Source organism: Coffea eugenioides, chromosome 9, assembly GCF_003713205.1.
Source record: "Coffea eugenioides isolate CCC68of chromosome 9, Ceug_1.0, whole genome shotgun sequence".
Classification (NCBI taxonomy): Eukaryota; Viridiplantae; Streptophyta; class Magnoliopsida; order Gentianales; family Rubiaceae; genus Coffea; species Coffea eugenioides.
Window position 1 is genome coordinate 42,800,426 of NC_040043.1, and position 9,740 is coordinate 42,810,165.

The window sequence follows — 9,740 nt, forward strand, 5'->3', positions numbered from 1 at the left end:
CATTCACTAATTGACTATTTACCATGTAGTGGAATTGCTGTGTCAATGGTCATGAAATATGCGGACAACATCGTGAAGGTAGATAACTGAATTGCACAATATATTTTTCTTGGAAATTGCATATGAGTATGTTTGCCAAGGATGTGCTTTTATATGAATTATGTTGGAGGTAATTTGCTGGGACGAAAATCTTGGTTGAAGAATGAAACACAGTTATGTCTGCATTAGGGGAAACATAAATTTGTGATGGGTGTTTACCAGAATATGCTTTGTTTTCCTGCGAAGTCAAGTTCTTTCTGGTGCTTGACAATAAACATTTGGAATGGAGATTTTGAGAATAAATTTCATCTCAATTGAGTCAGTTGTCTGAGATCAGGATGAGTATTTATGCATGACCTGCAGAAATCTTGTTTCGTTCTGTCATTTAAAAGCATACCCAGTCTTTTAATTGATGGAAAAACTACAACCTATAGCGGAAAATGTTAACGTAACAAGGCCATTTGTATTGCTTAGTATGCCTGTGTGTTAATAGTAATGTGTCTATCCGATCAATCATGGAAGCTCTACACTGGAAAGTCTCGAGTTCTTCTAGGAAGGGCATTTCCCATACTGCTTGGCATCAGGATCATTAGTCTGTTTGATGCTGCTGCTGGCCAAGTCTTGAAAGTTTACAAGCGGACTGTTTAAACATATTTCAAATCATACCTAGCCTCTGTATCTACATTGAATATATTTGACTTCCGTTTTATGATTTCTGACATATCTTTGGCAGGTTTATGCTACATCAGTTGCAATGCTGCTAACAGCAATTGTGTCTGTATTTTTATTTGGATTTCATCTCTCCCTTGCATTCTTTCTTGGTTCCATGTAAGATCCTGATTCCACCTATGCAATTCACTTGCATTTCATCTCTAGATTCTGATTCAACTTATGCAATTCACTTGCATTGCGAGCATTACTAATGAATTTCCTGTGCTTGCAGTGTTGTTTCTGTCTCAGTATATTTGCATTCTGTTGGGAAGGTCCAGCGGCAGCAATGATTTTTCACCTTCTCGGTCTATTATTTTGAGCTCTTGTTTAGGAGCTAACGCATTTTTTTTTTTTTTAGTTATTTAGTTACCGATCAGATAATCAGATAGCATCCATCGAACTTCAATTTTGGTTTTTGCATTTTTGTTTAGATTTGTATTTTGATATTTTTATCATTTACTGAAATCGTTTTGGAGAGGCCTCCATCCGCTACTTTGTGCTTGATTGGTACGAGTTGCAAGCATTTGATCGTGTTACTCTTTGTCCTGTAAGAATTGGGTGCGCGGAACTCAGGAGCCATATTAGATGGCAGTTGAAAAATATATTCCAACAGGAAAACCTGTGAACGTTTTTAAGTTTGGGTTAGTAGTATTTATATCCTTGAGCGCAAGCAACCCGCAATTCACGAAGGCCGTATTTATATCCTGGAGTGCGAGCAACCCGCAATTTACAAAATATAAAAACAACCCATTCTGTTATATCATGCTTGCACGACCATGGCCACATTTGCAGGCACGAAACTACTTGCATCTAAAGTACGAAATCTCGTCCTACCATATTTAGGAGTACACTATCAGGGAGAGAAGGGGGAAGTAATATCATCATCTGCGCATGTTTGTGAACCAAAATAAAATGGAAGTACACGGACAAGAATATGTTATTAACCTAAAACTTCATTGTACTTGAAAACACAGTCATACAGCCTTCCCCCAAGGAACTGAGCAACTTCAGGGTGCTTCACCTGAAAAGTGAAATTGTAAACAATATTAGCGTCTATATCATACAAAGAAAAAAAAAAAAAATGCTCACACTCCTTTTTCTTTCACCTAGGTGCTCATGAATGGAGTTATTTACCATTCCAATCTTGAGGGAGTCACATTTAAACTGAGCATAAAGGTTGGTCTCAATTCCACGGCCCTGAAAGAAAAATAAAATATCAAAAGAGCAAGAAAACCAGAAACCAAACACAAGCCAACACCCACAGCTGCTAAAGAAAACAAGTCAACTTGAAGCAAAATTATTTGTTTTTAGGTGTGTTGAGATCATGACAAACTGCCAAACTCAAGCAGAATCAAAGAAGGTTATGCAACACAGTGACAAAGGGAATCTTAGAATTTAAATAGCAGCTTCCCATGATATTCCTTTCTTAATCATTTTTGCCATCCTAAAGACATAAATAATCGAACTAATAGCTGACGTAACATTTGCACTTTGCAATGGACATCTAGGGTACAAACTTGATTGGAGGTAAAAGTATTCAGCATTTTTCCTGACCCCAAACATGGAAAACCACATTCCAAGCATAAGTAAACTTAATTTTGACGCTTTTCTTCTTCTAATGGAGCATGACTTACAGACTCAGTGGGTATTATTCATTTTCCTAAAACCAAAAAGTCGCATACATCCAAGTGTACCAACTTTCATAACTCCCATGTTGACTTGCTCTCATCAATATCTTTTTGAATATAAAACACAGAGATCACCTTATTACTAGTTAAATTCTTGTAACTACTTTTTTTTTCTTTTATCATCACATATTAATAATTTCGTACACCAATTTACTCGCAATACATAACTTGAAAACACACTCAAGTTTAGGAAAGTGAACTTTTTAATATAACACATTTTGTGCAAAGGTAAGCTATTAAAACAAACAATCATGTCTCTTGAATTTGCAAATATTAGTCATAAAAATGTATGCAGCTATTGTAAAAGCAACCAACTTTCTTAAATAAGCTTACACTGAACACGAGCATTTCTGTCAGATTCGTTAAATATCTGATTAATCCAGTCTTCTTCTCATATTTATATACATGTAGACAAATATGCACATAGTCAAGCAACATCAAAGTTCACCAAAATGTAGAAGAGAACGGAACTGCAATAAAAGCTTATCCAGAACAATCTGAGCAAACATTCCAACTTAAGAGTATCTTTCAAAGGAATTAACCACGGAAGGAAATCAACAGATATTGGACCCATCATGTTTTTCATATAATTTTTGTTTAAAGGACGTTACTGTAACAGCCAGCACATACCATTCCTTCCAAAATAACTAGTTCAGCATCACTCGCCAAATATGCAAGCTCTTGTGATATTCTTGTGAGATCGATTACCTGCCATGATATGAAATCCTAGTTCAACAATAAAGAGGAATCTGATTCGAGCAACATGTCAAGCAAACAAATGTCACTAAAAATTATGAAGTGTATCAAACATTAAAACATTCGCTTCTTACCGGTAAATCATTACCAGAATTAGCAATAAAAAGATTTGAGGTATCTACTCCTGCAAGCTTCCCTTGATTATCCTTCAACTGTTAAAGAACAATTCAATTTGTCAGCATCAGATTGAAGATTGGTAGGAGCATAATGTTAGAAACATGAAATATTTAACCACCTTTGATACAATGTCAATTAGCTCAGGGTATGTCACATCGTTTATAGAAGGTAAGTCATTAGCTGCCAAAACAACCTGCAAGGACGGATAATAATGCTTCAAATTGAGAGATTTATAGCTCCTCTCACACAAACAAGTAAAATATCTATAACTAACAAACCACAATATGTACCACCGTAGAACATAATAATAGTGCCATGCGGGACCTCCTTATAGAAGTTTAAGAGGTGACTGCATGCAGCCTCCTAACAACTAAACGATGGAGATTAAGTGATAAATATTGCTTCACAAATAGAGGAGTCAAGGTTGGTCAGTTTTCTTATCATCATCAGCGGAAGTTTTGTATTTGAATGACAATACAGGATCAACTTACACTAGATGGAAGTAGACTTACATTATTTTAGAATGTTTTATAGCTATCAACATATTCGGAGTCCACAATTGGATCATATTATTTCCAAACTCATTCTAATACAGTACGTACAATGTCATAAAATAACCATAATTTAGCCCCTAAATTACCAGTCAAAGGTGTCAATAGTTAGATATATATGTTTTTAAGCTCCAATATCCTTGAATGTCCCATGCTTTTTTTGTGATTCTCAGATAATTAAATTCCTTGGAATCAAGGAGGCTAGGAAGTATCACATATTCAATGTCTTAGGGTGTCGTGTAAATTTCACACGTTTAAATTCTTTTACAGTCTTTTGTTTAGCAGAGACGAAGTCTGTAGCCACTGGAGGAACATGATTGACATTCAACACTACTATTTTGCAAACCTGTTAGATGCCCAATAAAAGAGGATTGCAGCAAAGGACATGTTAAACCAAAACTTCATGTGAAACTCAAGGCTGGCAATGCAATACTACCAGAGGGTCCAGAGCAATTATCTTCCTGCCAGAGCCATTTTGCACAAACTGCCTAGACTGCCTTACAAAAAATTAAATAGTTATGGCCCCACTACACTCTCTCTCCTATTCCTCCTCCCCTCCACAAACCCACCAGTTGCCAGGACTTCCACCACTGACGGGACATGATTAACACTACTATTTTGCAAACCTGTTTGAAGCCCAATAGAAGAGGATTGCAGCAGAGGACATGTCAAACGGAAAGTTAATGTGAAACTCAGGGCTGGCGATGAGATACTACCAGAAGGTCTAGAGCAATTATCTTCCTGCCAGAGCCATTTTGCACAAACAGCCTAGACTGCCTTACAAAAAATTAAATAGTTATGGCCCCACTACCTCTCTCTCTCTCCCCTACTCCTCCCCCCCTCCCCAAACCCACCACTCTCTGGGACTTCCACTGTTCCCTTCCCTTTTCTTTTCGCCACTCTCCATCTCTCTCTTTTTGTTGTCTCGCCTCCAATCCCCCAAGTCTCTACGCTTACCTTCCCCTCCCAACTTCATCTCTTTTCCCTAACCCCTCCACCTTGGCCCCTTCTGCTAAAGTTGCTCCTTTCTCCAATAGCTTCACTCCCCCCTCACCCCCTTTACCATTGCTACTACCTATCCCCCATGGTCCCCTTTTCACAGATGCATTAACCTCACCACCATGCACTTCAAAACAAACCCCCATAATAGCTTTCCCCCAAATTATCATGGAGGATTCTTGATGTTTGAAATTGTCTATTAAGGTCCATTGGAATTTAACTGCTTTCATGTCCTCAGCTGCTTATGGGCTTCATCTTCATTCTATTGTTTACAAGTCAATAATTTTGTTAAAGAAATCTTGTTATAATTAGTTTACAATAACAAAATGTTTTCATTTACTATTTCCCTGTATGATGTCTTGCGATGGTGCTGTAGTTTTGGTTATCAACATTCATCATAGCTTCAATATTAACCCTGTTGGAAATCTTATGTCGGTGGTTTCAGTATCAATATTCAGTGGCTGAGAGACATGAGAGAAAGTGGCAGTGAAGAGAGAAAGTGGCAGTGAAGAGAGAAAGTGGCAGTGAATTAAGAAAGAGACACAATTTGTGCGAGAATTATGGTGGATCTAAAAATAAAGGTGTAAACTTTTTTTCAGGGTAATTTGTGCATTAGAAAAACTGCTTTGGCTGGAATAAAATTGCTCTGAAGGTACTTCCAGCCGAATCTGAAACACAATGATGACTGTGATTTTAGCCAAAGACACCATTGCTTAACAATTGTGACTAAAGGTCACAAATGTCAAAGAGGCAACAACTAAGACATTTATGGTCTACAGCTATAAAGAAGTGGGAAACTGCATGTGACTATATTAGTAGGATTGAAGTTGGAAAAGGTCACGCTCTTATCACATGCCTCTAACCACATAGCTGGAAAGACGATTTAATAGGGGGAAAAAACACCAAGGTTATAAGTATTGTTGGGCTAATAGGTGACAAACCACAAATAACTAAATAGTGTATGTGATAAAAGTAGAAAAAAGTATATAAAAGATCATTGTATTGCTTACATATTAAAATAGGGTAACAAAGGTAGCAAAAGAAAAACCAAAAGAAATCCAATAAAAATTTGTTAAACACACCTAAAACAACAAATAAAATTGAACGAAGTATCTAGGAAGAGCATCTGGCTTAATAGGTGACAAGGACTGTGATAGAGCAAAGTCCAATAGAATTCAGGAAACACCAAGCATGAGGTAAGGGCTCCTTAAGTACACTTTTTAAATGTTGACAAGCGACAAATGATATGTGATTTATCCACAGCAGAATATATAAGACTATAAGACTATAAAGGTCAAACGTTCTGAAACTCTGATGAAACAATCAACTGTATAAATTTTTTAAAAATTTTCATTACTCATGAAGAATATGGAAAGTCACAAACTAGTACTTGCACAGAACTCCAAGAAGATTCTTATAATTCAGTTAAAACAGAGCCCAAGAGACATATGGAGACCGAAAAATAACTCCCAGAAGACCAATTTATTGTTGATCTCAATCCTTAGACAGCATGAACAGTTCCATAATGCAGATTCTCATTGGAAAAATGGTCTAGATTTTCTAACTTATTTAATATTCAGTGCAAAGGCAGACACAAAACCCCTAAATCTGGATCCAAAGGGCCTGATCTTCACAGTGGCAAGTTGCTAATTTAGGAGAACTCTTCAATTTTCTCTTCAAAATGTTTATAAGTTCATATACGATATCCAGAGTCAAATTTCAGAACTGGAAAAAAACAGCTTTGTACAAAGTAACATAATCATCACTGAGTAGCAACTTTATTCAAATTAAAAGCCAATTAGTGTCTCATTCACCTAAGTAATAGAATCTCCGGCAAACATAAGAAACTTCAAGAAATTGAGGCGATAGGATCTTAAAAGAAACCTGTGTCCCACAACGCAGTAACTCCCTTGCAAATGGCAATATCCCTAAAACTATATCTGCACCAGAATTGTCCACAAAGATCACAGCCTGCACTACGGACAAAAGATTAGTGCAGGCACACCATAATTAGCAAGACAAAAGAAAACCCATCAGTGGGGAAGAAGGAATCTCCACCATTTCAAAGTGCTCACTTTTTTCCAAGGTTTCTTGCTCCACTTTGCAATGAAAGCATCCAAATCATCAATAACCCAAGGTCGGGGGACCAGGTTTTGACAACTAGCCAGAAAAGACATACCATCCTTTGAGAACAACTCTGCAAGCTTCAAGAGTAAAAATTGTCAATCAACGGTTGCTGAATTTTGAAACTAAAATCTATTTCCCTTTTTTTTTTTTCATGTTCCTCTTAAGTTGAACTTACACATGCATAAGTCTATGGTTTTCAAGTTACAAGCTCAAGAAGCACTTAATTCAGATGTACATCCAAGGGGTCTTATTACTTATGAAAGCATGGAGACTGACAGTCAACATCAACAATTATCGTACATATGCTCACTCCTTCAGATATTGTTCATACGAGAAGAAAGTCTCATAAAAACCTCAAAGTTTATATGAATTTATTGCCTAAAAGCACAATCTACCTGTGCAGAGCCAAGATCAAAGATATTTCCTGCAAATATTCCTCTAACCAAATTTTCCATTCGCTTGCATTCATCCTCGATGGCATCACTAAGATGAACAACATCTTCAAACAAGGATATTGCCTTGGCATTTTCTTCATCCTAAAATGGAAATGAATGCTTAGCAGAGTGCACTATGTTGGTTTAGAAGATAACCCAACTTTTTGAACAGGATAATAAGCAGACACAGGGGAGTGCGATAACTCCCATGAATGACGCAAGGAGAGGCCTTCAATGAATGGAAAACCTCGTTCTCACCTTAACCTTCTTAAAGATATCTCTGAACCCCAGTTCTCGGAGGACCTGCTCACGAAGCTGACAAAGAAGCTACAAAAGAATCAAAAGGAAACGTGAGAAATTCACAGCTTTTTGTATCAGTTAAACATTCTGTGTTGCATCAGAAGTGCATATGTAGGTTAAATGTGAAGAAATAGTCAAGACGGGTTGACATTACTACGCAATCAGGTGGTCCCCCATGACTTTCAGGATCTTTCTTCAAATCCTCCAGTATCTCCGCATACCTTGAGGGTGAGAAGAGGGGGCGGGGTTGAAGGAAAAGCAGATTTTGAAGTGATGTGTGGGGGAGGGGAAATGAGCCGTCAGTAAAATTGGTGTGCAAAATAAGAACTTGAAACAGCACTTTTCAAGCAATTAGACCATGGCTATTAATACAGCAAACAAATGTGCAACACTCTTGAAAAGGGAAAAGTAAATCACAGAGAACGCAGGTGGAGAAGAAGACAAATTTAATGAAAATAATGATGATGATTATAAGGGGTACCTTTGAGCAAACTTCTCAGCCCTTGCAGGAGCATCTAATACTGTATCATCGCTCTCTGCCCGTCGCCTATATTTAGTATATCAGTATTATTCAGAATAAAATGCATGGATGATTTTTCAACCAAATCCCCCTCCCCAACAACCAATAAACCCACCCCCCCCCCCCCAAAAAAAAAAGAAAAGGAAAAATGGACACCGGAATCCAAATATGATGGTGATGGTGATGGTGATGGTGATGGTGGTGGTGGTGGTGGTGATGATAATTGAATGGGCAACTAGGGGTACTTCACTCCTAACAAAGAAGTACTGTCAAATAATGCGGTGAGATGAGGGTTAGGAGAGGTGTAGGTGCTGCTGAATTGCTGATAAAATCTCTAGTGAAAAGGTAAAAGATTATAAGAGTAACTAAAGAACCAGTACCGGAAAGAAGAAATGGAGTTGAGGAAAAGGTCGATCCAGGAGAGCTCAGTCGGGGTGGGCTTCTTGGGATTGTCGAGGGGAATCTGTAAGGTATGGTGCAAGCCCTGTAATTGGACTCGATCGGCATCGTCAGCAATGGAAATGCCACTAATTCTCCGGCGCTCTCCATGTCGCCGCCAACACTTAATCCTCCCTCCCTTTCTTTCCACCTGTCAAACAATGAGGTAGGTAACTGGGCTAAATGTAAATGGTTGATAACTTCCTTGGATCTATCCTACAGCTGCAGCAAACCACGACACCTCACTTTCTCGTCGGTAATCTTGAGAGCCGATGCACCACACTCACACCACTCCAGTACTGCTGCGAACTACCAGTGACCAGCTTCTTGGAGGATTCCCCAAACATTAAAATTAAGGGTAAATCTTTTATTTTTATACACGATAGTGTATAAATTAGCGGCATATATAAAATTTGATGTTTAAATTCAAATGAATGATGCATGACACATATATATATATATATATATATACATATATATCTATATAATTTGATATTTAATTTAAATTCAGATCATATGGCATTCATCCAATTTCTATGACAATGTATAAAAAATTAATTCTAAAATTAAATACAATGTAGTGCGTGCACGCGGGCATGTGTGTGTGTCTATATATATTAAATGTAGTATATTACTTCGCAGGCTTTTCAATTTGAAGTTAAAAATAACAAATAAAAAGGGTTAATTCCATTTTGTACCCCTAAACCATATAGTTCAATGTAGTCCAATTAGCCAATTTCTGACCATTAGGAAATTGGATTAATCTTTTTTATGCTTACAGTGTATACACTATTAGCGTTGGATGAAAGACAACTATGTAAAATTTGAATTTGAAATTCAACTTTTGTACACATGTCATGAATCAAACGGTGATAGTGCATACATTGTCAGGGTATATAAGATTTATTCAAGGAAATTAACATGGCTTGTAAAGGACCCTTTCACCCTTTGGTAAATTTCTCCATAAAATGCCCTCTCTGCCGAGAAATGGTAACATTTTTAAAAATTATATAAAATTTTTAAAAAAATTTATTATAACCTTTTTTTTTATAATATGATG

At 37.1% G+C, this 9,740-nt stretch overlaps 1 long non-coding RNA gene and 1 pseudogene across 1 annotated transcript; one reads left to right on the forward strand and one right to left on the reverse strand.

The window, feature by feature from the left end:
* The first annotated feature begins 27 nt into the window (after positions 1–27).
* On the forward strand, positions 28–1,145 carry LOC113783718. Its single transcript, XR_003469953.1, has 3 exons — positions 28–78; positions 773–867; positions 983–1,145. It is a non-coding gene; the product is annotated as an uncharacterized LOC113783718 (long non-coding RNA).
* A 286-nt stretch (positions 1,146–1,431) lies between these two features.
* On the reverse strand, positions 1,432–8,990 carry LOC113783092 (annotated as a pseudogene).
* Positions 8,991–9,740: the final 750 nt, after the last annotated feature.